Source organism: Strongylocentrotus purpuratus, unplaced genomic scaffold (assembly GCF_000002235.5).
Source record: "Strongylocentrotus purpuratus isolate Spur 01 unplaced genomic scaffold, Spur_5.0 spur5_scaffold_20, whole genome shotgun sequence".
NCBI classification, from domain to species: Eukaryota; Metazoa; Echinodermata; class Echinoidea; order Camarodonta; family Strongylocentrotidae; genus Strongylocentrotus; species Strongylocentrotus purpuratus.
In genome coordinates, this window is record NW_022145606.1 from 45,968,912 (window position 1) to 45,994,919 (window position 26,008).

At 36.3% G+C, this 26,008-nt stretch overlaps 2 long non-coding RNA genes across 2 annotated transcripts; one reads left to right on the forward strand and one right to left on the reverse strand.

Annotated features, from left to right (window-relative positions):
* Nucleotides 1-921: 921 nt before the first annotated feature.
* LOC115927492 lies at nucleotides 922-3,649 on the reverse strand. Its single transcript, XR_004065668.1, has 2 exons — nucleotides 3,436-3,649; nucleotides 922-2,564 (listed from the first exon to the last, which is right to left on the reverse strand). It is a non-coding gene; the product is annotated as an uncharacterized LOC115927492 (long non-coding RNA).
* Nucleotides 3,650-6,942: 3,293 nt separating this feature from the next.
* LOC115927493 lies at nucleotides 6,943-12,072 on the forward strand. The gene is made up of 2 exons (XR_004065669.1): nucleotides 6,943-7,044; nucleotides 9,565-12,072. It is a non-coding gene; the product is annotated as an uncharacterized LOC115927493 (long non-coding RNA).
* Nucleotides 12,073-26,008: the final 13,936 nt, after the last annotated feature.

Below are 26,008 nucleotides of genomic sequence, written 5' to 3' on the forward strand. Positions count from 1 at the left end.
TATCTTCAATTTTTCTTCCTCTTTGTCAATATAAAACTGCGATATTATGACATCAAATATTACTTGGCTTTCAACCAATCAGAATCAAGCATTTGGGACTTGTATTTGATATTTATGTCATGATATTAACCAAAGTTTTATGCTACAGGGCCAATGCCGGGGGTCAATGTCTTTCTAATTCAGTTATTATGAGAGCCAGGGTTTATTGATTTAAAACGCTTTAAAGGTTATATATTCATTTTATGTTTATGGCTATTATAAACAGATTGATACTTATAGATTTGGGATAGAGATGGGTATGTAGATAGCTAGACACATAAATAGATGGATAGATAGATATAACATAGAAGGATAGGTAGATAATGGAAATGCAGATATAGGACGATACTGAAGATAGGAAGAGGGAAAGGAAAGAATTATACACATTTATTTAAAAAAAATTATGTTATTTACTCATCCAATCATTCATCCATCCATCCAAACATTCTTTTTCTTCTTCTCTCACTCATTTTATATCAAATTCACATGTCTTTCACCTAATCTCTATAAAATTTCTATATGTCTGAAAGAATAATTCAATTTTTTACAGTTCACTATAAATATATATGAATATTCTTTAAAAACAGCTGATCATTGATGTAATAATTATTTATTCACATCACCTTTTTTTCTCCATAAATAATATTCTCCTTGATACAGTGTATTTCTTATTTTCTTCATCAACCAGTTTTAGAGAATAAACTTATAATTCAATTTGAAGGAAAAAAATGAATAAATGAACCTTTTATTACCACACGGCACACGTGTGTTGATATTCTACAGCATAGGCATTTAAGTTTTGACATTTTATTATACTGCAATAATACAACACAATTGAAAGGACAGACATTGCAAAAACAACACCTCAGATTTTAGCCCCAATTTACTGTCACGGATCATAGGCAACACAACCACGACAAATTGATTCGCCACCAAAGACAAGCATTACACATCCCAAAACCGCCACAATAACTCCCAAAACATAAATGTCAGGAGGCCAATGTCTATGTGTCAAGATGTCAGCGATAACGAACACTTTATTAACTAGTCTTGGCTCCAAGCGCACGCAGGCGCGTTACATTTACTAATAATACAAAGACATTTCATCGAGTAATAAATGCAAACCAGAAAAAGTAATTGAGCATATATATTCCAAGTCACCTGTATTGCTATGAAGAACTATAATTGAAGAGACTTACATCTCAGGATACTGCACTACACTATTCAGTGAAACCTCATAGTAACATGGTCTTTTGACATCATTATTCATCAGGTATAATAATAAATTTGAAACTGATTACCCTCAAATGTACACAGTAGATACAACAAGCCAAAGAGTGCACAATCTTATGGGTTTACATCTAGTGACATTATTCCATATAATTGTTCTGTTATCAAATCTCTTCAAAAGCAGTTTTCCATTTTGGAACAAAATTCAAACCTATGTACAAAACGATCTATGGGTGTGTATATGGTGTGCAACTGTGCATTACACAAGCTTTTCAATTGCAACACATCTGTGAATTCTTCTCGTTTATTGAAAATGGGCTCACTTGATGTGAATTTCTTGCTTTTCATCTTTAATGATGTAAATCACTTGGTTGAGAGCAATCCAGACAATGTTATAAAAAAAGGTCTACATGTTTATCTCAGGTTATCCATACTGTACCTGCAGAATCAAAGCACATGTAGAGTGCAAATAATTTGCAAAAATTATAGCAACTGAATCAGATACAGCAGGTACAATTATGAAGCTTATAGAGTAAATATTCAAATACAGTGTACCTCACAACAACTCAAAATTCAAGTACATTTTGTTTAACCCCTAATTTAATCAACTCTTCTAAGTTCCACTTTAGTTTGCCTTCGTGTAAAGTTAACAAACAGAAAATTATGGTTAGGTTGTGCAACTGTCACAATGTGTCCCAAGAATTTTATTTCATTACACAGAACAAAAGTCTCAGATTGTTCTGTTTTTTTAAAAGATTATTGAAAGCTCTCTCCAGTTTTAAACGGCTTCACAGTCAATCATCCAGTGGATAAGCTATGCAGACAAGAGGCAAAATATAAAAGACTGATCTGTCTTTGTAGTTTGTACGAATGAAGTTCTATGTTTTGGTTTTTTTTCTGAAAATGCGTTCTCTCCAAAGTTGTGTTGAAGTAGGTCAAGCTGATCCTGGCTAATGAGCTTGCTTTCGTGGACTTCCTGCAAGAGAGTCCTGGTTTTTCCATCTCTCCTGTTTACCTTGTTTCACCACTTGAAGCTGTTTCTTGGCATCCTGCACTTGCTGTCTGGTTATATTCAGTTTCTAATCAACTCAGACAGAAAAAGAATAGTCATGTTCTTTTGTAATGTCATAGGGTTTCTTTGGAGGCACGGGAACACTTTCGGATGTTGTACATGGTTTTGCTGGGAGTCTTGAGCCATGGGTCTGTTTATAGGGAGGATGTCCAGGAAAGACAGTAGGCACAGCTCTAGGAATGAGATGTGGTGTGTAACATCCTTTCCTCTCTTGAGTGTATTCCTGCATTACAATAAAAGCAAATGGAAACAATAATGAGTTTTTTCTCATAACATGACAATTGTTCTACTATTCATGCTATTTCATGTGATTTTTAAGACTGAAACTGAAAGCAGCTTCCAGCCAAATAAATAAAATAATAATAATGTCAGCAAGTCATAAGCAAATTTGATAGAAATAGTGTAGTGTGCGGTGGGATTTTTAGGCTTGCCTAGCCTAGTTGGATAACTCCTGTGATGTGAAATATGGCAGGCTAGCCTGGCTTAGACCAAAAGCTTCAGTCTCTCTATATCGTCGGTTGTTCTACTGAGACTGCGTCTGGCTCCACTAGACCTCTGATTATATTATGGGGAATGTCAACAAATGTCAGTTTTATTAAAGAAATGACCCATATCAGACGGTTATTTCTGTCTAACTTGGCTTTGCTTTTCAGGCTTTAGAAATTAGAGACTAGAGTTTAGATCTAGAGTCTAGATCTATCATCTAGCTCTAGTCTAGTCTAGTTAAAATATAAAGAAGCTGACATTTGATATTTAATTTATCTTGAAATTAGATAAGATCAAATTAATTATATCATTTTATTCTAGACTTTTCTTTAATAGAATCAAGCTCATGGAGTTATATTTCCGAGTTGGACTCTCTGACTCTTGGAGTTGCGAGCGACTCCAGCGCAGCAGAATTTTCCCATCACCATCCCCAGAACCTTAACCCATGCCTGCCCCAGCCCGGCGGGCGTGGACTAGCGCTCCGCTGCTGCAGGAGCTGCCGTGGCTTGTCATGAGACAACCCGGGTACAGACTACAGTCACTGCATAAACTACATTTTTAGCTCTAAAATCTCCTTATTAATCAACATAACATTAAGAAGAACTTACTTGTGAAATATTATGCCGTTCCCTTTCTTTCTTCGGTTCGAACATCCAAATGCAACGCACGAACCTGGCTTCTTCAATTTTTCCACGTATGTTGTGCACAGTATCTTGTTGGGTCGTCCGTTTTTCTGCCCTCCTTAGTAATGGCGGCCACCGCTCCAGCTCGGAGCAGCAATTTGAGCGAGTACGCCCTCTAGTGTTTAGTAGTATATATCTCTATGATTATAACCCTTTCAAATACTATGACATTTAAATTAAATGGCAAAGTTAATTCGGCAAACGATACAAATTTACTTGAAATTCTAGTTGAATCGATGAGATCGGGTCGAAGCGACTGCAGACGTCTATTTGTGCTATTTCCCGAAGGATTGGAAAATTTATTGAATTAAGAAGACACCATAATGTGTAAATGGGAGTTGTGGTATATATCGAATAAAGTGCCAAGCAAGTTCGTGTCTGTTTGTTTTTATTTCACTGGTTCAAACAATCCAGAATCAATCATAGCAATTTTCTCTTAAAATAACGATTCCAATTATACCAATACTCAAGATTAACTTTAAGCTATATAGGCAGGGGTGTCTGTAATAATCTCATTGGATATTATGGGCCCTGTTGTATAAACAGTTGCGATTAATCAAAAGTTATTAGCGATTGATATCGATCGTAAGTATGTACATAAATGTAGAGGACTGCAAACTTGCGACTGATTTGGATCAATCGCAACTCTTGATAAAGACTATGATCCGCGTGAGTCACGGATGATCCATGCTAGCAGAAAACCCGTATATTATGTCTGACGGACGAACGAAACTGGTAGGACAAACAGCGCGGTCACACTGGCCGGTGTTATTATTAATTAATTAATTAACGGTCACCGTATTTTTTAAAAAGTGGAGCTGAATTGGTATGATCGTATTCATTATAAATTCACACCGTTTTGCTGTCTATAATTACATTCACAGCAATTTTAGGTTCTAAAAGGGCACTAGAAAAGTCATAAATAAGAATAAGGGCAATACACAGGCATTATGAAGCATTTGCGATATTCTTGGTGTATATTTCATTCATTTTCTTTATTTATATGACATCCGAATTGTTTTATTTAATTTTTATCTTACTTATTTATCACAGTTTAATGAAATAATATTTTTTAGATTCACTCATGTAATTATTTCCTAAAGTCATAACCTATTTATTTTATTAATTTTTTTATTATTCATTCATTTAATCTATGAGTAAAAAGTTTTTCATTTCAATTTAAATCTATCTTTTTATTTAATCCATTTATTTATTAACTTATATCGATTCAACCAGAATTTCTAGTATATACTTGTATAGATTGTCAAATTTCAATTACATAGCATTTGATAATGTAGTAATCTTGTATTTAGCATACTATTTTTTATTAAAAATATTACAGATTCTATTAATAAAAACAAGATTCATTTAAACACGATTGTGTTGTGTTAGGTTTAAGATACTAACTACTATTTATATATATATATAAAGGTTTATTTATATGTTAACTTCCTTTCGCATGTAGTTTGATTTAATTGCTTTTAATATTAAATCAATTTTGGCGTGGTCTTTGAATTTGAAGATCACTAAATTAGGGTAATTGATGATGTGGTGTCGGATGCGGGAAGTGTAGGAATGTCGAAGTCGAGTGGTATAAGCACTTCACCCGAAATGCAAAGGTCGTGGTTCGATTCCCGACAAGGCACTAATGTCCTTGGCAAGGCATAAATCTTCATTTGCCACACTTGACCGAGATGAGGTAAATGGGTACCTGGCAGGAATAAATTCCTTGAAATGCTGAAGCGCTGTAATGGCAGCTAGGTTAAAGCCGGGGTAATAATAAAGGCGCCTGGAATAGAATTTCTAGATAGACGGCGCTATAGAAATGCCTATGATTATTATTATTATCACAGGAAATATAATACATGGATATCCACGGGCACTGAAAGTGTATTGAGATTAGGATGAGTTTGACTGCCAATGGCGGATCCAGGGTGGGGGCATGGGGGGCACGGGACCCCGACCCTCACAAAAATTGAGTAGAACACAAAGATGGTAACCAAAATTTTAGCTTTAAAAACAAAACGGGGCCCCACCCCCGGCCAAAAGTTTTTTTAAAAGATGGTTACCACAATTTTATCTTTTCTTTTTTTGCTTACTACCCCCCCCCCCCCCCACACACACATCCCTCCTTGAGCAAAAAATAAATAGGGCTCATTAACCCCCGCCCCCCCCCCCCACCCGCTTTTTCGTCGGCTCTCTACATAATTGGGCCCCCACCCTCGCCGCCGGCTGGATCCGCCCCTGTTGACTGCAATATGCAACAATTAGATTGGAAAGGCAAGAATAACCCCCATCTTCAATTAATCCAATCAAAAGAATATATAAGTATATAGATCACTTTTGAGAACATATCTTGTGTAATAATGATAGATTTACATTAAAATATGTTATTCTCGAGCCAAGGTCAGGCTTAGTACAGAAGTCACAACGATCACACTCAAACTCGCTCATTCATCATTGACTTCTAACGTTCACGTTCTATCCAGTCCCGTGGTCTCTCCCCCCCCCCCCCCCCGGCAGAAATCCCTTCTGCATTCATGATAGAGGTTTGTGCCACCGTGTATTCGTCCGCGGATAGCTAGCGCAGGGCTACCCGACGATACCTGTGTTACTTATCAACTTATTAGCTATTTACTGATTTTTTTTTGTTTAGCCATTTTTTTTTTTAGCTAAATATTTTTTTATTCGTCCTTTTAACTAAATAATTTTACAAATCCTTCGGGAAATAGCACAAATAGACGTCTGCAGTTGTTCGACCTGACTCCATCGATTCAACTAAAATTTCAAGTAAGTTTGTATGGTTTGTCGAATTACTTTTGTCATTTAATTTTAATTTTATAGTATTTAAAAGGATTATAATATAGTTTTTTATTATGATCTTGTTTGTATAAATTAAAAGCTTTACAGGTGTAACCGATAAAAAAAGATTCACTTAATTATGATTGTGTTGTGTGTTGCTTTCAAATATACTAACTACTATTTTTAAGAAGGTATATTTATATATAATATTCAACCGCGTGCCCGTTATTATTTGTCAATGTATTTATTTTGATTTTTTTTTTTTTTTTTTGACGTGGTGTTTGTATAGTCTATTTGAAGATCTCAAAAATTGGGTTATTGCACCTGATCCACATAATATCCTAGGTAGAACTATGGATCCTTGCGCTCGATATCCATAGGTACGACCTAGGCCAGTGCCGTCTCCCCGTCTTTAGTGACGCAGGATCCCAGGTCTAACCAGGGAAACTGGTCTCCGTATAGCAGCATGTACATTACGCTGCTATTGCTTACCACCGCGTTGTCAAGCGGTGGATGGAAGCATCGAAAACACAGCCAGAGCTCCAGCGCCGCAAATCGCCGCTCAGTGCACCCCCGATAGCCTGGGCTGGGCGACTCGCTGCTATAGCGCTGGCCATGAATTGGCCGGCAGGACATTCAGTGACCTGTTTTCATGTCGACTTGGGAGGTAAAAACCTCATAAAGACCGCGTTTTTCTGTGTTTTATTGAGTAACATCGCTACTATCCCAGTGGTAAGTCTTTAGTCACCATTTTGTATAACCTGGATATAAAATAAGAATATAAAAAACTGTAGAAGTGGAGATTATCCACCTCCAATAAAATGTGATTTCGTGGACAATCGCATCCCGGCCCGGCCCAGTGCGGTGCCAGTGCAGTTTGGGCAAGTTGGGTAACAAGAAATAAGAAAATAAGGCAAGTGGTAATGATCTGGGCCTTGTGTTAACAATAAGTTTAACGCCAGTTGCAAAATGACAATGAACCAGTCTAGATCATTGTTGCATGCACAAATTGTTCAATCTGCTGACCATTAACCAATCAGAATATATGCAATTGAACGCAAAACAGTTAGTATTACTGTTAGTGTTACAGGGCCCAGATATTTTTCTTGTTACTCAGAAACCTTGGAGTAGTACATTTAAATGCTGCATTGTGTGTACTTGTATTTGTGGGTTACTGGGGTGGTAGCGTAGCTTATGGACTATCGACGTATACACATCAACATTGTATGGCCATAGGCCTACACTTTGATGTTTATTTGTAATGCGTTTCGACTTTCAGACTGCGAAGTTAACTTTTCAATGGCAGAACTAACCGAGTCAGAATAATAAGTAGGGGAAAATGGCTTGTTTCTTGGTGTAGTTTGTAGATAAAGGATGATTCAATGTTACAGACTTTCTAGGCCTACCTCTAGACTGCACTTCTTTTTTAAATAATGGGGCATTTGCATTAAAAACTGTTTGGTACCTTGGTAATCAGCAAACGACATCTCTGGATTCATGATGATCTGGAAAGTTCCCAAAGAGATGTGATTAAAACTTAAAAACATATTTGCATAAAGATCTCTGCATTTACATATTGATAAAACACTTTTGCGACTCAACAAGAGCTCCCATAAGCAAAATGGTAATGTTTACTTTTTTCCTTGCCTTTTGTAGTACACTTCTGTAGGAAATCACCACATAGCTTTCTTTTGTGCATAAAGTCCTATAGCTAACCCAGAAGTATGAATATAGGCATACAAAAAATGTATTAGATTTACTATGCACAGATGATGATGATTCAGGCACAGATATTTTTTTTAATATGTGCGGTTGACATAGGCCATAATTTACACAGCATTTTAAAGAGATAAATGTGCGCACATGCACATGTAGTTCCATGAATAGGACCCCACATACATATTGCGTACATGTAGCTTGTCAGGTTATTTTTGTTTGTTTCAATATTGTGACAGTAAAGCAATCTGCACAAGCGGGTACGTGCATGTGACATGGACAGAAAAGATAGACGTGTACATTCACTTGTATTCACCTGTCTTCTCAGGCTTCTTAGTAAGATAATGCCTTGTAATCAAAAATAGCACTGCAATGGTTTCATTGAGATACACCTAGGTCTATCTCTATATATTATATATATTATATATATTGGTAGAATTTGTGTCCAACAGGTGCATAGTGATGATCATGATAATTTTTCAAAAGTATCAAGCTATATTTTGCCTTCTGCTGTTTTTTTAATTATTACTTTAAAAATTAGTTACAAGCAACCATACTGCAATCTATTAAAATATGGATATAATCTTGCAAAGTCTTAAGGTCTTAATTAGAGAACATAGGAAAACAACAGATTACATCACTCAAATATCGTCTGCCTTATGCCAAAAGGGCCTTAACCCGATTTTGGGGGTTATTGAGTTATTAATATCACCTTGTAGATTTCATCATTCTTTTTAAAATGATGTGCTTCACTTGTTGAAATTCGATTTATTTATGAAGATAATTATGAATTTCAAAAGGGCCTTAACGCGTATCTCATCTTTTTCCTTACGCCAAAGGGCCTTAACCTACACGGATGATCCATTTGCGTTAGGAGGGCCTTTCTGGCAAACCAAAGGTGTTGCGAAACAAGAAAATTTCCTTATGCCAAAAGGGCGCTAACTATGCGCGCGTACGCGCGCATAGTTACGCGCATAGTTACGCGTACGATAACGGCAGGTTAAGGCACTTTTGGCATAACGCCGCGTAGGTTACGCCCCTTTTGGCATAATGCCGAGTAGGTTACGGCCCTTCTGGCATAACATACGCTAACATACGCTACATTCAAGCCTTATGCCAAAAAGGCCCTAACATGTTTTTTGCACATAGCATGTACAATTCTGAATATTTTATAACAAATTTAACACATTTCATGTAAAACTTAATAACTTAACACATTTATCGAAATTGGCTTCAAAAGCAAAAAACGACCACAAACTTTTGATTATTAGAGAGGCCAAAACCTTTAAACGCGATTATCTCGGAATGGCCAAAAGCAGTTAAGGCCCTTTTGGCTTAAGGCCGACGATATGGACATTGCCTAATAAGGATCCACGGGTAGCCATGAGAAATGTAGAAATAATAACCATCACAGATAATAAGTGTCCTGATGAATTTTTTATTCATCCACTATAAGTTATCATTTCATGATTCCTGGAATTTTTTTAAAAATTAAATGAAAAATATCTTTTATCTTTTGTTTCTTTTATTTGACAGAGCTACCATTGTTATAACCTCCAACACTGTCAGGCACATGAACCAGAGTTCTGAACTTCTGAGTGGACCCAACAAAATGCCGGTTTCCCTTCGAGACAAACATGGGCCAGGTGGTTTTCCTCGCTGTGGTGGATAACGCAACAATGTCAACATTACCTAGTGTCCAGAATTCCAGATGGCCTTTGCTGTCTCCTTACCTGCTCAATCTTGCTGTAATTGATACTCAAACTTCCAGCCTGTCGTATCACATCAAGTGTGTCAGCACAGTCATGTTTGAGGAATCTTCCTTTGAACAAAAAATGGCATTTCCACTTACATGTAAGTTCAACTGTGAAGAGAGATGAAGCATTTTTATGCTGTTGGATCCGAAATTCTATTTCCTTGTTGCATCGATCATAGAAAAGCAGTGCATATCATCCTCTGGAATGACTAAACAGTGCATCAAACTTGTTCAGAAAAAAGACACGAAAAGCTACTTATGGCCTGAGTAACACCAGCTATGTTGAAACATTTAGGTTATGTCACCTTCAATCCTGAAACAAACAGGCAAGATGATATGCCACAAGTTCGAAAGATCATTGCCCAACTTGAAGCTTCTTCAAATGCCCTGGATTAATATCCAGTGGTATCAACATCTTGATACAGACCCTCTCATTAAACTTTCTCAGACTATGTTAAATCTTCATACGCAAACTACAAAAAGGTAAACAGTATATGATAGGACCAGGTGGGGTAACCTCCCCCCCTCTTCTCTCTCTCTCCCTCTCTCTACTGTTTCACTATCCACTTTATTTGCCTTTCTCTCCCCCTCTCATACCTCAACTGATACTTGTTCTATCTGGTTAAGATTTACAACCACATGTTTTTATCTATTTGAATTGGTTCTTCAATTTACACTTGTGAATTACTTGTACAGTCAGATAAGGTATTGTTTAACTGTATACTCTCTCCATTCAATCTATATCTCTCTCTCTCTCTCCTTCTCTCTATTTCTTCAGATCTCTGTACTCATTTTAACCTTTGATAAAATGAATATCTTTAATTAAGCCTTATTAATGATTTTTTGACAGATTAAGCCATTTCCCCATTTAATTGCTATTTCTAATTAAATTGTGTGTTATTGTTCTTTCCATCTTTCTCTCATTGGTCTTTCATCCTTGGTATCTCCATCTCTCTCCACACCACCCCTGTCTCTCACACACATACATCCTCTTGTCATTATTGTATCCTCTTTCTGTTTCATCTGTTTTATTTCAATTAAATAAAAACTTGGTTCAAAGGCCTTACATTGTTTGATTACGAACATTATACCATATATAATGGGCATTATGTTGATGATAGTTTGTATTTATGCTTATCAGTTTTACCAGCTTTCTTGTGCAGCAAGCCTTGTAGTTTGGTTATTTGCATCGTCTTTTATAGAAGGTGTAAAATTATTGTTCATATTCAATTGTACTTGTAATGATTTTTATTCTTGTTTACATGTACTGTAGATGCACAGTCAAACAAGTCCATAGTGCATTACAGTGGCAAATTAATTTATGCAACCATGTAACTCTATGCATGAATTAACAGCTGTGGACTTCCAAATTATGATCTTATCTCATGATTTGATTTTCAAGAAAATTGATCAGTCGTGCCATTATATTGGTCCAGTCATTGAAAGGACACTTGTGTCTTATCTCCTTCTGCTTCTTGCTTTTTTTCTTCTAGATTTTTTCCCCATTTGATGGGAGGAGAACACAGACCTCCTCCATGAAGAAAGTGCATGCCATTTAAATTGTGCAATTGATATAGAAAATATAATTATATTCAGGTTGTGCAATGACGTACATGTAATTATGCTCCTTGTCTTGGACTTGTAAAAGTGGATTTGGATGTAGGGCTAAACAATATTTTTCATTTTCGGCTTTACGTATGTTCTCGAGTTTTCATCTGATAACTGATGAATTTGGGGAGATCGCTTAGGTGTATCTGTCAAGAACCTTATTTTCTTTCTTAATATTTCATAATGTATATTGCATGATGTAATAAGTTTGTCATTAACCTGATGTTGATTTTCATATATTGACTATTTTGTAATACACTGTACATCGATTTGGGGGATAACAGACTTTACCTTTTGTGTTTTAAAGTAGCTGTGTTTGCATGTTATAACCGTCTGATTTCATCAAATTTCATTGAAAGAGAGGTATCCTTGAAGCAGTTTATAAGTTACAGCTGCTTAAGAATACTTGCTGCATAATGTAATAATCCATTAGTGTATGCATCATTGAATCACCCAAGATTTCAATATGGTGGAGGGATGAAAAGTCTCTTGTAGTTTTGTTTTACATCAAGTAGCATTTTTAAAACTGAGTACTGATAAGATAGCTCCTAATTGTTGGCTGTAGTTTGCCCAGTAAAAGTGGTGTCTGCTTTTAGGTGCTGTGTTTTGATATAATTTAAGTATGTGCCGGAGAAGTAAATAATGTAAAAAGCTATAATAAAGTTGTTTGAAAGAAGCAATTTCTTCTATATTTTAATTACTATACTCATACTACAGATAGTCCTATCCTCTAGCTTTCTCAGTGACCAGGGTAATGTATGTAAACCACTTAGAGACATCAAAAATGTTTAGTATTCAATTGAAGTCCTCCCTGATGTTAAGTTTGTTTCTATAATAGAAGTAGAAAAATGAGAGGATCAGGTCAGTGAAATTCTGATTTAAAAATAAGAAAGTTTATGAATTTTGGAAATTGTCATCAAACGCATAGTGGCATCTCTGTGACATTTCTTGTGAGCTCCCCTACCCTTCGCTCTGTGCATAACATGTCATCAATTTTAATTTTCTTCATTATTGATGATGGAATAGACTTGTCCATACAGGGGTTGAATATAGAAACAGATTCGCAATAATGTAGTGGTTCAGTGGTTGTTATTTTACCTGACTGCTAAGAAAGCATAGATGCTTGTTAGTAAGTAACCAGAGGACCGACAGCTTTAAATCCTCTCCGAAGGACCTGGTAATGAGAATTAATGCCTTACCAAAGGGCACTAACGCATCGACTTGGTTTCGAACCCAGGTTGCCGGATCACGAGACCACTGCTATTCCAACTGAGCTATCGCGCCCTTGGGTGCATGAAAAACTTTTTTAGAGAAAATAGACATGTCTTGATTTTGTTTGTAGTACATAGCAAATGGGAGGAGAGACGATTCACCAAAGAATTGCCAATATGTGTTTGATTGATTACTTTCTTTTATTTTAAATCAGGACCTGATCGTCAGGGTGGATTTCTCCTGTAAGTGCTATATAAAACCAGAATATTATTATCATCATCTGTTGTTTTGTTTTTGTTTTTGCTCAAAGTTATAAATGCAATGATATTGTTTTAGTGTCCAAAGATGCCAGATATAATAATTGTTCGAATTCAGAATGATACCTTTTTAATAAAACTCTTTTATCAATACAATATTTTTTGAAAACTCTGTGAGATATACTGTATTGATTTTATGCGAAAGACGTCATGTTCTAAGTGTTATTGTTCCCGGCTGTGTGACAGAGAGTGTAGAGTGAATGGTCCTGGTGAAATTTGAAATGTTGCTGGTATTTGGACGAAGTGGTGGAGAGTCTAAGAGAGCAGAATGTCTGCTCAGAGCCAGAAAAGGTGTGAAACTTAAATCAGTTGATTCAGTGTTAATGTCCTTTCGGCTCTGAACAGACGATGTAAATTACAGAAACACATTTAACGTTTTACAAAAGTTCCATTAAAAACTATTCACGACAAGTTATAAAGCTCAGGCATCTATTCCGAACAAAAGTTTTGTGATTGGTTTCGTCAATTCCTAGTAACCCTCTCCCCTCCATTGCATCAAATACACTGCCAAGTTAAAATACTAAATAGCAAATTTGTTTTGCCTTTGCAGTATGACCCATTTCTATCTATACTTTTTGTAATCTTCCCTCCTTTTACATATCCCTAAGCAATTTGTAGGAAATTTGTGTATTAACTCATAACTTTCATTTGATATTTCTGTCTCGTATTAAAAAAGGTTACAAAACACATTATCCAGAGACCATGGTCGAAAGAATATATATGGGAAATTATTGTTAAAGGTATAGACCGGTAGTGGTAAAATTGCGGTTCAAGGGTTTCGGGTGCAAACTATCCATTCAATATTGTTTTAATATTTCCTTCAGGTTTAGATGGCAAAACTTAAACCTAAATTCGCAAAAAACAGAAATATATGCCCAAATATTCAGTGATGGAGTGCATATCTATATTATTCGCGATATCTATCCAGGCCGGATCGATATGATAATTTACCAAATATATCAATTAGTAGGCGGGAAAATTTGTATCATCATGTATTAGTCAAAACATATTCTTTCACATGATTGGTAATAAAAGCTTCCATTTCATTTTGTGAGGGGGGGGGGGGCGTTTCCAAAACTGGTCTTTACTTTTAAAAAGTGAGCTTGCTCTGTCGAACACCTCATGAATCCACATTTCTAGTTAATGGTGATCGATATTCGAGTGAAGTTACTTTAGCAGTATTAGTATCAAAACATAATCAAAGAAATCCAACACAGCAAAGCTCAGCAAAAGACGATTTTATAAAGAAAGTGTGACCATGAAGTTGAAAGTAGCAACTACCGATCTCATATCAGTAGGGCAAACAGAGAGGGCGCTTTTCAAATTCAATTGGGTTAATTAATTTTTAAAATATGTTATTAATGGTTATATGTTTCAAGATTGATTCTAAAAATACTTCATGATATTAACTATCATTCTACGAAGTTTGAATCATTAATTCAAAGGGAGGGGAAAATAGAAATGAACATCTCAAACAAGACGATATTGTCTTTTGGCACTGTAACCCTTTGTACGTACTTATTTTTTGAGCTCGGGAGAAGCGTAGTCCGCGACAGATGTTGTACAAATCGTTTGACTCACGAATGTTGATAACGCCAAGAAGTGTATATTATGCCATTTAGTTTAAAGGTAAAATTCGCATAGCGCTTACATTTTTAAAAGCCTTTCTGCCCCTCTGATTATTATGTAAATCCATATTCCAATTTAACTAAATATTTTGATAATAAAACCCAAATGCTTCTGGTTATTAAGCGTCGTTAATTCGTTTCTTGCATCTCTGGTTTAAGCTAGACATAGAACACTTTGATGAAAATAGTTGTATTTTTTCTTGTTGAGGATCAAGTATTTCATCTGAAAAGAAGATTGGACACCGGTACGACCACGGTTGGGGGCACTAACAAAAGCGTTTAAGCAAATTATTCAAATGGTAGATTCTTGACATTAAAGGTAGTGATAATTATGAATACAACAATGACTTTGTTAAGTAAATGAATGGGAAGGATTCCAATTTCTTTAAGCCAGTTATTAGAACACTCCTTATATATCTCCTCATATTAAATCTTATCTCCATATATTTTATCCTGTTGAATTTTATTTTCTTAATAATTTGTATATACGTATTATGTTCTTCAAATATGTATAATAAAATTCTTATTTTGCGCAGTCACTAAATGGCATTCTCTTCTGGTTTTAAAAATGGGGAGGGTGGAGGGACTATATAGTTCTACGATTCTAAAGGTTCAAACACAGCAGCTAATGGTGTCAAGTGAGTCGACTCGACATTTAAAGGGCTCGTACGTGTATTCATTCACTAGTATTTTCTACTTCTATTACTATCAATACTTGTACTACTACTAATACAACTACAACTTCTACTACTGTTGTATTACTACTACTTCTTCTACTATACTACTATACCACTATTACGCTACCACTAATATCGCATTGCTACTACTACTACTACTTCTACTACCACTCAGGGGCGGCGAAGCATCGTTCAAAGTGTGGGGGTGTATTCATTCACTAGTATTTTCTACTTCTATTACTATCAATACTTGTACTACTACTAATACAACTACAACTTCTACTACTGTTGTATTACTACTACTTCTTCTACTATACTACTATACCACTATTACGCTACCACTAATATCGCATTGCTACTACTACTACTACTTCTACTACCACTCAGGGGCGGCGAAGCATCGTTCAAAGTGTGGGGGTGTATTCATTCACTAGTATTTTCTACTTCTATTACTATCAATACTTGTACTACTACTAATACAACTACAACTTCTACTACTGTTGTATTACTACTACTTCTTCTACTATACTACTATACCACTATTACGCTACCACTAATATCGCATTGCTACTACTACTACTACTTCTACTACCACTCAGGGGCGGCGAAGCATCGTTCAAAGTGTGGGGGTGTATTCATTCACTAGTATTTTCTACTTCTATTACTATCAATACTTGTACTACTACTAATACAACTACAACTTCTACTACTGTTGTATTACTACTACTTCTTCTACTATACTACTATACCACTATTACGCTACCACTAATATCGCATTGCTACTACTACTACTACTTCTACTACCACTCAGGGGCGGCGAAGCATCGTTCAAAGTGTGGGGGTGTACCAATAAAAGGTTATTTTCTGGAGAAAAAAGGTGCACCTACAAAGGGAAACCTTACAGCGAAAATATACAATGTTGTGCCATTAGTATATAAACCACTACATTGTGATTACACTATCTGGGATGATTTCCAAATTTCTCTCTTTACATGGTCCAAAATACTGCTTAATCATCTTACTTTGCAGTTGAGGTTGATTGTCTGAATATTCATTTGCGAGCGAGGAAACATTTTAAGATATGTGAAGTCGTAGTGCGTAAAATTACATCTTATAAAGAGGGAAAAATAAACAATCCTGATGTGTTTATGACATGCTTAAAAGACCTTTAGAAAAAAGTTATATAAACTATACATGCAGGCGAGCGAGCTTTGGGGAAATATAAGCAAAAACAAAAAAACGATGTCGCTTTGAATTTTGGAACATATTTGTCTGGTGAAAGCGAAAGGGGGAACTTATCAAAATGGCAAAGATCACTTATAAAAAAGAAAAGGGGCACGTGTCAAATTAAAAAAAGGGATATTATCAGAAATAAAAATGGGGCCCTTCCTGCACCTGAAAAGGGGTACTTAGGAGAGATTAAAAAGGGACTAATGAGAATAGAAAAGGGGCATATAGTACAAAGGAAAGGGGCAATCATGACATTTGAAGGGAGCACTAATTAGAAGTCAGAGGTGGTAAGAGGCACTTATAAGAATGTGGAACGGGCACTTATTAGAAATAAAAATGGACTCTTATCTAAAGCAAAAGAAGGGGGCACTTTTCCTATGTAAAAATTGGCACTTTCGGGTACTTGAAAGTGTGGAGGCGGGTTGGATGGATGGGTATTGTGTCCCCCTGTCCCCACCCCCTGGTGCGCCGCCACTGCTTCTACTATACTACTACTATTACTTCTTTTATGCTAGTACTACTACTTGTTCTAGCCTACAACTACTACAATTTATTACTACTACTTCTACCACCATCACCACCACCACCACCACCACTACTACTACCACTGCTAGTACTAGTTATTCTAATTATTATCAATATTTAATTAGTGAGCTTCAAATGTGCACCGTCAAACCTTGGACTGAGGCCATCTTGCTTTCCAAGAAAGATCGTTTTCCCCTTTCAAACATAATTTCAAAAATTGTTTCTCTTTTCTGAAACCATTTTTAATAAGAAAACTGTAACATGACAATCATGCCGAGGCAAGCATTAAACATTGCGGATTGTTCCTTTAAAATAGCGTCCGCGATGGTGCGCAGCCTTAATCCTAGTCTTATTCGAGACACGAATATACACATTCGTTATTCGAGACCCGAATGTACACGCCGTGAAACGCACGAAAAGAATAAAATCATTGAAAGAAGTAGATAGGGCGTAACTGAGTCCTTTTACCCTGGACAAATTCCTGGTATTGGAATAAGAATTTTTTTTCCTCAGTCGATCAAGGTTGACTGTAGTCATATGGAGGGAGGCTGATAGAATAAACTACTTTGAAAAGCAATATCTAGACCCATGCACATGGTCATTGCACTTACTTGTCCGTATCACTTTTGATTGTTCTTCTCGTTTTGTTAAATTGTATCCTTCTATAGCATTCTTTTAGAAATATAATGCAATGTTTTTTATCCTTAATGTTCAGGAAGCTTATCTCCTAGCTTATTCAATTTTCTTAATTATATTAAGTAAATATATAGTGCATAACCAATTTTGTGGAGCTAAAGAGGTCCAATTCAAAATAACCAAAAGTGGACGATTTCTTTGAGTTGGTTTGATGGATGGATATTTTTTCATCAAAAAGAAGGCCATTATCTTCTTCATTTCTTTATGCGGATAATCATTGTATACATCTCAAACAAAACAAAGACAAATGAAAAATAAAACACGTTCCTATCATATTTTTTAAAATAAGTATATAACTACTACATTAATTCAATGACATGAAACATATTCCGAGCTTGACGATTTAACCGCTAACGATCCGGGGGGGGGGGTGGTAATGAATGAGCCCTATTATTGTCGTTGGTCCAATTCGTGAGAAAATATTTAGCATCGAATCAGCCCGCCGGCGAATGAGCGAAAGGGGGAGGGGGGGGGGGGGGGTAGTGAGCACTATTTTTCACCCAACCCATCCCCCTCATTTTTTCCAGGGGCGTGTAATTTTTTTTAAAGGTAAAATTAACGTTACCATTTTTTAAAAACCTGTTCTTCTTGCCAGGGGAGGAGGAATCAGCCCCCCCCCCCCGCCCCCCCGGATCCGCAACTGGGGTTGGGTAGGGAGGGATTAGTGGATTAGTGCCCCTGATGTTGTCCTGTGAAGTTCATAGTTCAGGTAGAGAAATCGTTATATCACGGGTTTTTTCCCTTCTTCTATATTCTTTAATGTTGTTTAAAACATTCATTTCGTTTCTATTTAGTTCACATTATGTTGTATTTATGTTATATTTGGTGAGAATAATAAGCCCTTTTTTCAGAGAAATCAAGATTTTAGGAAATTGTACGCAATCAAAAGAGCATGGAAGAGTCGGTGGGATTCCCCAAATAATCATCGACACACAGTTTGCATTCCCCTTCTCACCATACTTAGTTCGCCCCTGCAGATACTTACTAATTGTCCATCGTGAAAACGAGATTTACTAGGTTGAAGCTCAATGTACGGTAGTGTAGAAATTATTATTTTAAAAAGATTTTGCATTCAATTTTGTCTTTTTTCTCCGTTGCAACGCAATGCATCGAATTTCATTTTAATTCTTTTTAAAATTGTATTCAATACTTTTCTTTGTTTTTGCCGAATAAATAATAATAAGGATAATAATATTAATTGTTACATTTGTTAGTGTACTAGAATAGTAGTAAGTATTTCCAAAATAATGTGTGTGCCAGATCAAAGGGGCACCACATCTTTAGAGGTGCGTGGTCTAGTGGGCCCGTCAAAGAACTGTGAATCCCATTTTTGTGGGCCGAGTCCCAGCAGCTGCACTAACGCTCTCAATGTTCGGTTTCCGGTCATTGGTATAACTCGGTAATTGAAGAAAGAATAAGGCGGGTGGGAATGGGAGGGGCTCGTATCATATAATTTTCATTAAATTGCCCTTTCTCTTTATTTCTTTGCGTCTTCTTTTCCTTGCTTTACCACTCTCCTCTTTGAAAACGTTTTAACGCCCCTATATGGAGTGGGGAGGGGGTGGGCGGTGTATAAGGCGAGTTTCGCACAAGGAAATGCTAGGGAAGTAGGGAGGTTTGAGAGAGGTTGTACCGTGTTATTTCCACTTTCCCTCTTCCTCCAAAATGTTTTTTCACTCTCCAATTTGTAAGGATTTGTGTCACCACCGTGAGGCGAAGAAAGGTGCCCGGGGGGGGGGGGGGGGGGGAGGGGGCATGTGTCACAAAGTTAATTAAATGTAAATAATAGAATGAATAGGGCAGTTGAGTAGGGGTGTAGGAGGGGGTTGTATACTGTTTTTTCGCATTGCCTTGCCCTCCATCCTCCTCCCTTCCCTCCCTTTCCCTATTATTTCCCTTAATATTTTATATCAAATAATTTGTGATAAAATAACAATATAAACTTTTATAAAGCTTAAAAATTATTCGAATTACGCGGATGCAGCTCGAAACCGACATGCACTAAGGCCAACCGCGGTTGTCGAGCTCTTTGACCAGACAACAATATTTGTTTAGGTTCATTAGACTGTCAACCCACGAGACCGACATTTTCCTATATCTTCCCTCGTGTAATTCATAGTTTTGTCATTATTGTTGGAAGTGTCCATCTAATGGGTTATCGGTCTACTGGGATGGTCCTTCCTATCTGGGATGGTCCTTCCTATGGCAGGCCAGTCGTGAAAAGCACCCATAGATTTGACGATAATTTGTTTATTATGACGCTATTTCTGGGAAATCAATTGAAGGTTGAAGGTTTAAGATATTCATCCTTTCGTCTCGTGCAAAAATCGGGCTTGTAAAACATATTTTCACGTGTTGACCTATGGTGCACGTATCTTTCGAAGAGTACTACAAAAGTGCTATGAAGTAGAATATCTTGTAATTATGGGTCTTTGATGGAGTACGGTTGATTTCAGGCTGAACGGGCATGTGTATTAATTATCCTAAAATGATGACAGCGTCTAAGGGTAAATATCTTTAATACATTAAGTATTTTAAAATCAAGACTTAACACAAAATTTAAAATGTTTAATATTTTCATTTGTAAGCTAATTTGAAAAGACAAGATCTAAAATTAAAACGCAAAATTGCCTAGGCGTGCAACTACGATAAAAAGCCTTTGTAGTCTAAATTTAAGACGCTACAATAAAAAAATTAAAAAAAGAGAAACGTATAGATCAGTGCTTTATGGTGTCAGCCAAATTTATTTTACGTAATTGTGACGCTGTATGATTGTTGATACAATACTGTTCAATTCATCTCATCTTAATATAAATCCATTTCATTTGCAAATTGTTATCTTATCATGACTGAATGAAAGAATACAATGTAGTCTTTACAAACGAACGCAAAGTTGTTCGTGTATACTAATTTTTTGTTTTTACAGAGTCAATATGGATGGACAAGGTCCACATTTCACACACATGTAGGTTACTGAGCACGATTGTTGTGATAATAGGTGGCTATTCACATTTATATCTATTTATAACAGGGACTAACATTTTGAACTACTTAGGAGTATGGAATTCTAGACTATAAAATGAACTTAAAGGTCTACGATTATTATAACAACTAGCACGCACATTACATGCGCTGCATTAAAGCCTCCTAAAGTCATCTCATGTTGACCTCGAATGTACATGATAGTTAGAAATTGAACAAAATTGGTTATCGTAGGAATGTTCGCAAACATTTAGATGCTCATGCATATTTTAAAAAATTAAAGGGGGACAGGGGGAAAGGCCCTATATAGACTTTTGTTTGTGTAAAAACCCAATATGTCATGAACAATACCATATACATTCACGTTCGAAAAACAAAGTGATATGGTCAATTACGATACTATTGTGCAAACATTCCATAACGATGAAAAAACAATACAATTTAGTATTCCAGTATTAAATAGATTTGTAATAGCTCAGATATGCATTTCCTTTAATATCATAATTTTATAATATTTGCATAACACATATTGACGATCATCATGGGTGAATCCAGAAGGATAACAGGGGATGCAACCGTGAATCTCTCCCCCCCCCCCCCCTCCCGCCCATTTAACATAAATATTCTTGACTGTTTTGTATCAGTCCTACTTTTATTTTTCCCTTTTACAATTTGTCCCATTAAACAAACTTATTTCGTCATTAGACCCACATTTATTTTCTCTTCCTTATCGAAATATTTTGGGGATAGAACTCCCTTTACAGGAAGAGATTGGGTGAGGGTCCAATCACTGGATCGTTCCCCTAAAATGTTGACAAAATGCAAGAAGAGAGTATGCTATGTTTTAAAAATGCTAGACAACCTAAGACCTATTTAAAGGGGAAAAAATACAAGAGGACAAATAGGGGGGGGGGGGGACGCATCTCCATGAATTATTAGAGGGGTCGTCCCCCGAAATTTAGAAAAACAAATCTTTTTAATGCATTTTTGGTTTATTCCGTCATATTTTTCTGCAAAAGGTGAGTCAAGACTGCCCCCTCCCACCCCACATTTTGTCATGGATAATAGACTATACTGTGTGATGGGAAAAGCACTCAAAACCTTTAAAACCACAATGCACCCCCGCTCCCCCCCCCCCCCCCCCCCCAGCTAAGACCAAAACAAAAATCGCCGCCATCAAGTTCAATATTAACATTAGCAAATAACACCAGAAAAAACGAAGGTAGGCCTACTCCTGCTATACCCCCCCCCCCCCCCCCCTCGGGCTCAGAATTCAAACAACGTCTTTTTAAAATGTAATAAATAGGTCTACATGCAAACAGAAAAACTATTTAAAATCAATCAGCATCCTTTAATACCAAGCACCATTATTCGCTTGTAATGTTTGTCTACGTATATAAAGGATCAGCGTAATGTACATGCTGCTATACGGAGACCAGTTTCCCTGGTTAAACCTTGGATTCTGCGTCACTAAAGACGGGGAGACGGCACTGGCCTAGGTCGTACCTACGGATATCGAGCGCAAGGATCCATAGTTCTACCTAGGATATTATGTGGATCGGCTGGTTATTGAAGATGTGGTGTCGGGGTCGGGAAATAGAATTCGTATGATAAGGATTTTGTTTTTGTTTAGCTGTATATCTATTTGTGTATCTTTTTAATTCAATAAATTTACCAATCCTTCGGGAAATAGCACAAATAGACGTCTGCAGTCGCTTCGACCTGACTCCATCGATTCAACGAGAATTTTGAATAATGTTTTATGGTTTGTCGAATTAACTTTGCCATTTAATTTCAATTTCATAGCATTTGAAAATATTATGTAGTATTCCTTATTATAAATATTTTAATTGAACGCTTTACAGATATCATTAAAATATAAGAAAAGATTCACCTGTTTATAATTGTGTTGTGTTCATTCCAAAAATACTAACTACTATTTAAATATAAGATATTTTTATATAGCTTAATCATCACACAAGTTTTGATGATGAATTTTGTTGTATTTTTAGTCCTAATTTTGGCGTGGTCTTTGAATATCTGAAGATCACAACGTATTGGTTGTTGGTGATGTGGAATCTTGGGAGGGAAATATCATAAATTTACAGCATTAGTTAAGTGGCCCAAAGCCCTTTCGGTATATTAGATTGTACAGGATTAGTTACATTGCAACCTGTACGGCATGTGATTTCTCTTACATAGCAAGTTGAAGTACAGTCTCCATCAGGATTTATCCACGATCCCTGTAACTTCTGGAGCCTTCGTTACTCGTATTCCGCATCCATGTCTCATTAATATAATTTTAAGCGAATACTTGGGGGACTTCTATCAATCATATTTCGTTGTTTTTCTCGAGTTAAAGAATAACTTGAGTTCTGGTAAATATAGAATATAAATTTTCACAGAATCCAACGAAACTTACAATGAATGTTCAAGATTATAAATAAATGACATGTGCTAAACAATTATTTTGGTAGAAAATGTAAAGTGGCCAGCTGAGGAAAGAGCATAGAAAGATAAGGATATCCGGGTAAGCAGGCCCGACACCATGTGCTTAACACAGGTCACTGTGTGCAAATGGAAGTTGTGATTTTTTATCGAAGATGATGCCCAGTAAGTTCGTGTGTGTTTGTTTTTATTTCACTGGTTCAAACAATCCAGAATAAATCGTAGCAATTTTCTCTTAAAATAACGATTCCCATACCAGAACTCAAAATTAGCTTTAAGCTATTGGCAGGAGTCTCTGCAATAATCCCCTAGGATATAAAGAGTTGCACAAGTATGTACATAAATGTAGAGGACTGCAAACTTGCGACTGATTTGGATCAATCGCAACTCTTGATAAAGACTATGATCCGCGTGAGTCACGGACGATCCGTGCTAGCAGAAAACCTGTATATTAATATGTCTGACGGACAAACGAAACTGGTAGGACAAACGGCGCGGTCACACCGGCCGGTGTTATTATCAATTAATTAATTAACAGTCACCGTATTTTTTTAAAGTGGAGCTGAATTGGTATGATCGTATTCAGTATAAATTCATACCGTTTTGCTGCCTAGAATTATCTTCACAGCAATTTTAGGTTCTAAAAGGGCACTAGAAATGTCATAAATAAGAATAAGGGCTCTACACATGCATTATAAAGGCATTTGCGGTATTCTTTGATGTATATTTCATCCATTTACCATTTTCTTTATTTATATGTCTTCCGAATTGTTTTATTCAATTTTATCTTACTTATTTATCACAATTTAATTAAATGATATATTTAGATTCACTCACGTAATTATTTCCTTATTTATTGTATTTATTTATATAATACATTCATTTAAAGAATGAGTAAAAAGTTTTTTCACATCGATTCAAATTTATCTTTTTATTTAATTCATTTATTTATAAGTTATATCGATTCAACTAGAATTTCTAGTAAATACTTGTATGGATTGTCGAATTTATTTCAATTACATAGCATACGATAATATAGTAATCTAGTATTTATCATAATATGTTTTATTAAAAATATTACAGATTCTATTAATAAAAACAAGATTCATTTAAACATGATTGTGTTGTGTTAAGTTCAAGATACTAACTACTATTTTGTTATATTATATAAGATTTAGATACATGTTAACTTCGACTTAAATTTATCGAAACCTTGAATTTCTTAATTCATAGTCTAATTTTGGCGTGGTCTTTGAATTTGAAGATCACTAAATTTGGGAATTGATGATGTGGAATTTCCTTTGGCAAGGCATAAATCTTCATTTGACGCACTCGACCGAGGTGATAGTGCGGTGTGGTATGTAATCCCGTAGGTATTTTTAGGCTGTTTTGGCCCAAAACGATGGGATTTAAATTTTCAGACCCCTCCTTCATTTCCTGAAGGGGAGGGGGGGGGGGGGGGTGCACATTGGGCGCCAAAATGGCTATATATAACGCGCAATAGGGAAATTTGGTGTCTTCGGGCAAATTTGAACCCCATCATTTTCTGATAGCTTGGACCCCAATGAATAAAAAAATGCAAGCAAAATCAACTTTGGCACAAAAATCCTACGGGAGCTGTTTCAGTGACATACCGTACAACACTATGAGGTAAATGGGTACCTGGCAGAAATTAATTCACTGAAATGTTGGAGTGCTGTAATGGCAGCTATGCTTAAAGCCGGAGTAATACTAAATGCGCCTCGGAATAGAATGTCTAGATTGACGGCGCTATAGAAATGCCTATTATTATTACAGGAAATATAATACACTAGTGAAATTTTACTTTAAAAAGGAAAAAAAAAAAAACGGGGACCCCACCCCCTGACAAAACAAAATAAAGTTTTAAAAAAGATGGTTACCACAATTTTACGTTTTTCTTTTTTTTGGTCAAGGGGGAGGAGGATGTTGAGCAACAACAAAACAAGTGCTCACTACCCCCCCCCCCCCCCCCTCCTCGTTGAGCAACAACAACAAAAGTGCTCATTACCCCCCCCCCCCCCTCCTCCCCAGTAGAGCAACAACACAAAATAGTGCTCATTAACCCCCCCACCACCACCCGCTTCTCATGAAAAGGGCCCCCCACCCTCGCCGCCGGCTGGATCCGTCCCTGTTGACTGCAGTATGCAACAATTAGATTGGAAAGGCAAGAATAACCCCCTACTTCAACTAATCCAATCAAAAGAATATATAAGTATATAGATCACTTTTGAGAACATATTATCTTGTGTAATAATGTTTGATAGATTTACATTAAAATATGCTATTCTCGGACCAAGGTCAGGCTCAGTACAGTAGTCATAACGATCACACTCATACTCGCTCATTCATCATTGACTTCTAACGTTAACGTTCTATCCAGTCCCATCCCTCACCCCCCCCCCCCCCCCCTCCCTCACCCCCGCAGAAATCCCTTCTGCATTCATGATAGAGGTTTGCGCCACCTTGTATTCGTCCGCGGAAAGATAGCGCAGGGCTAGCCGACGAAACCTATGCTACTTATCAACTTATGAGCTATTTATTTATTTGTTTGTTTAGCCATTTTTTTGTTAAGCTTTATATTTATTTATTCGTCTTCTCAATTCAATAAATTTACCAATCCTTCGGGAAATAGACGTCTGCAGTCGATTCGACCCGACTCCATCGATTCAACCAGAATTTCGAATAATGTTTTATGGTTTGTCGAATTAACTTTGCAATTTAATTTCAATTTCATAGTATTTGAAAATATTATGAAATATTCCTCATTATGAATATTTTTTATTGAACGCTTTACAGATATCATTTGAATAAAAGAAAAGATTTATCTGATTATGATTGTGTTGTGTTCATTCCAAAAATACTAACTACTATTTAAATATA